Below are 4,355 nucleotides of genomic sequence, written 5' to 3'. Positions count from 1 at the left end.
TAATTCGTTAAGGATATCAAAATGATATCGTATTGGATTTAGGGTCGGCTCTAAATGCAACGACCGGGGTCCTTATAAGAAGAGGGGAGGAGACAGAGACACAAGGAAGAGAACCAGGCAAAGACAAAGGCAGAGATTAGAGTGATGCAACTACAAGCCAAGGAAGACTGAGGGTTGCCGGGGCCACCAGAAAGCAGGGAGAGGCAAGGCAAGGTCCACCCTAGAGACTTCAGAGGGAGCACGACTCTGCTCACACCTTGGTTTGGAGCTTCTAGGTTCCAGAACTTGAGACAACAAAGCCCTGTTGGGTTAAGCCACCCAGTTTGTGGCGCTTTGCTAAGGCAGCCCTAGGAAATGAACACATCCCCTTAGAGCCCAGAGCCGTGGTTCATAACACATATCAGATCACATCATCACATCTCTGCTCAAAAGCCTCCAACCGCTTCCCATTGCTGTTAAACTCCAAAACCCCGTTTCTCATACAGAAGGAAAAAGTTATAAATATGGAAAAGGAGAAAACTAGAAGAAACCCTGTGTTGCTCGATTGGGACTGGAGGTGTCAGTAATGAGCTCCTAGATTTTAAGGTGGATGGATGGATGAATGGATGGATGGATGGATAGATAGACAGAGAGACAGACAGACAGATTCTTTCCTAGCTCTGTTCATTGAGAGAGCCTAGAAGCACTGAAAACATCAATAGTCCAAACCTTGACTTCTAAATACCGTTGTCCGTGAAAAGGAAGCAGGGAACCGGGGAGGAATGGGTGATTCCAGAGCTGGAATGGGGGGCAGCAAAGGGACATAATGTCTTCAACTTACTCTCAAACTGTTCAAAGTAATAATAACATATATATTATATATACAGATACAGGTATCTCTCTCTTTTTTACATATAGTCTCACCATATAGCTATATCTATGGAGATTCCGTGGGCTATTCTATCATTTTGAAACCGTATTACAATAAAAAGAAAATCTCCCTTTGCAGGCCTCCAGGTCTCCAGTCGGTGGAAGTGAAGAGAGGGGTCCTGTTCCCCACCTCTACTCACAGCCTGGCCCTACTCTGTGCCCTGAGGCCACTATCCCTCTATCCCTGTTCATTGGGTCACCACAGGAAGCCAGAGACCCCCAGGTCAACGTTCCCTTCTCACCCCTCCTTCTGTCCATCTTCTTATCCCTCTTCAAGGGCTCAGCCCCTGTACCTGTGCCCCCAGAAACTCACATCCCTCATCAGCAAACCCTTGGTGTTCCGACTCCTTTCTGTCTCCCTCACTTTCTTGTGCTGCCCTCAACCTGGCTTCCCCTGAGGCCGCTGTTTTCCTCAGAGCTCTCTCAAGTGGAGGCTTCTTTTTGACCCCACACCTACTAGCACGGGGTCTCTAGTGGGAAGTATCCTCTCTGCTCCTTCTTGCCACTTCCAGCCGCTTCTTCCTCGATCCCCCCCTAACACCTCTCCCCAGCTTTGAATCTCTGGGTGCCTCATCCAATGGAATTTTTCTGCGTCCAATGGAATAGAAACATTTTCTAACTGTGCTGCCTTCCCTAGGTGGTAGCCACTAGCCCTGTGTCTGTTGGGCACTTGAAATGTGGCTACTTATACTAAGGACTGGAATTTTACATTTTATTTAATTTGGGTTAATTTTAAGTTAAACAGTGACGCATGGAGGGTGTCCGCCATATTGGAAAGTGCAGCTTAGACGTACCTCCCGCTTCCACTTACCATGGTGATCTACAGACCCCCCAAGGCACATCCTCTTACTTCCTGAAGCGTTCAGTTCCTCCCCTATTCTCTCCATCTCTACTCATGTCTTAACACCTCGTGAGGCCACCATATACTGAAATGATTCTGGCCACACCCTGGTCTCTTGTTTCTTTGAACTCTTCTCCTTCGGTTGATGGTGTCCGTGCCTTTTACTCCTGAGGTCTTTAGCCTTTGTCATTACCACTGACTGGGACCCCTCACTGGTCTCAACCCCCTGTGTCCCACTCTCTGACCACTGTAAAAGCCAACGATAAAGGGTCTGAACTTTTCCTATTGCCCAAAGAGAAAGAAATCTTTCCCGGCCTCCCTCCCTTTCCTTCTATTAGAGCATTTGCTGGAGAAAAGTATGTGTGTAAACCCTACCTCTATCCTTTTGACACGTATATAAATCCTGTTTAAAGCTACAGAAGCCTCTGGCCAACATTACCACCCGGAGAGGCTTTTCTTGGGCTTTAGGAGCCACCTCTTTGGAATGTAAATATCAAGATACCTTTCTGTTGCTGCTTGTCGTAGAAATATGAGCAGCTTTATTTTTTTCCCTTGGATAAAGACAGTTAAGAACACAGATGGCTACCTCAGTTACCAGGTGGATTATTGCCCCCCCCCCCCAACACTACTACCCTATTTTCCTAGTACCCTACCTGTCCACCCCACCAGGACCAAAATCCATCGGTCCCGCCATTGCCTATTACCCCCCACCCCCGGTCATGCCCTCACTTCCCTCCTTAAACTTTACAGTCCATATTGTATCTACCCCCTTGCTCACCCTCTCCGTGCTCTTGACACTTCCTTGCTGTGTTTTATTTGATGGCCCCAAATCCAACCCTGGGAAAATCTACCTCTCCACCAGCCCTGTGCCTGTATCCTACAGCAGTATGTGGCTGGAGAGAAACACAGGACCACACTGATTGATCTTGAAGGAAACCCAGAACATGTCACCCCAAGATATGCCAGTTGGCTTATTGACCGTTTTGAATTAACGGGACTTAAGAAACAGCAGGCGCAGGAAAGACACTATGACCCTTCTTCTTCCTAAAAACAGGTGAGAAAACTCCCTTGTGAAAGGTGCCCTCCCTGTATCAGGAGGAAGGGAAGATATTCTTATCATCAGAGACAGAGAGCTGGGAGCCAAGAAATCTGTACCAACAAGCTACTTAAACTAACCCTTCTCTTCCTGGTTGCTTCTTCACCGCTTATGACACCTAGTCCGTCATTTACTATACTCCCTTGATCCATTTTGTCTCCCATTCTTCCAGACACCTATTCAAACTCTCCTCTCCGCCTGTGTTCAACTTCCCTTCCCCCGTCTCCACCCTCAGCAGAGAACTTTGCTAATTCTCTGAGAAAGGGAAAAGCATCGAAAGACAGCCTCCACAAGCCCCCATTACCAGCTACAGAAATTAACTCGAAATGGATCATAGACCTAAATGAATATGCTGAAGCCATAAAATCTTTAGAAGAAAACATAGCAGTAAATCTTTGTGATCTTGGGTTAAGAAAAAGTTTCCTAGATATGACACCAAAATCACAAATAACAGAAGGAAAATAAATTGGAGAAGTAAAAATAAAAATAACCTCTGTGCTTCGAAGGATGTCATTAGAAAATGGAAAGACAACCCACAGAACAACAGAAAATATTTGCAAAACACACTCGATAGGGAACCTGTGTCTAGAATTTATAAAGGGCTCTTCTGAACTCAATGATAAAAAGACAACCGTGGGCAATGGATCTGAGTAGACATCCTCCGAAGGAGATATACAGAAGGGCAATGAGCATATTAAAAGGTATTCAGTATCACTAGTCATTAAAGAAATACAAAAAAAAAAAAAAAATCACTATGAGGTACCACTTCATACCCACGGCTATTATAAAAAAGAAAGAAAGAGTGAAAGAAAGAAAGAAGGAAGGAAAAAAAGGAAGAAAGAAGGAAAGAAAGAAAGAAAGAAAGAAAGGAGGAAGGAAAGAAAGAAAGAGAAAAAAGGAAGAAAGAAAGAAAGAAAGGAAGGAAGGAAGAGAAAAAAGGAAGAAAGAAGGAAAGAAAGAAAGAAAGAAAGAAAGGAAGGAGGAAGGAAAGAAAGAAAGAAAGAAAAAAGGAAGGAAGAAAGAAAGAAAGAAAGAAAGAGAAAGGAAGGAAGGAAGGAGGAAGGAAGAAAACCGGTGTTGGTGAGTATGTAGATGAGCTGGAACCCTCATACACTGTTGGCGGGAATATAAAAAGGTGCAGTCAGTTTGGAAAACAGTTTGGCAACTCCTTAAACATTGAACAGTTACCAGATGACTCAGCAATTCCACCCCTATGTACATATCAAAGAAGTGAAAACATGTGACCACACAAACACTTGGCCATATGTGTTAATAACAGTATTCTTCACAATAGCCCCAAAGTGGAAAGAACCCAAATGTCCCTCAGCTGATGAAGAGAAAAGCAACATGTAGTATATCCATGCCGTGGAGTACTATTCAGCAGCGAAAAGGAATATGGTGTTGACACAGGCTTCAATGTGGGTGACCTTGGAAACATGACGCTAAGTGAAGGAAGCCAGTCACACACACACACACAAAAAGGGCATTAAATGATTCCCTTTATATGAA

Source organism: Panthera onca, chromosome A3, assembly GCF_046562875.1.
Source record: "Panthera onca isolate mPanOnc1 chromosome A3, mPanOnc1 haplotype 2, whole genome shotgun sequence".
NCBI classification, from domain to species: Eukaryota; Metazoa; Chordata; class Mammalia; order Carnivora; family Felidae; genus Panthera; species Panthera onca.
Note: the sequence above shows the minus strand (reverse complement) of the source record.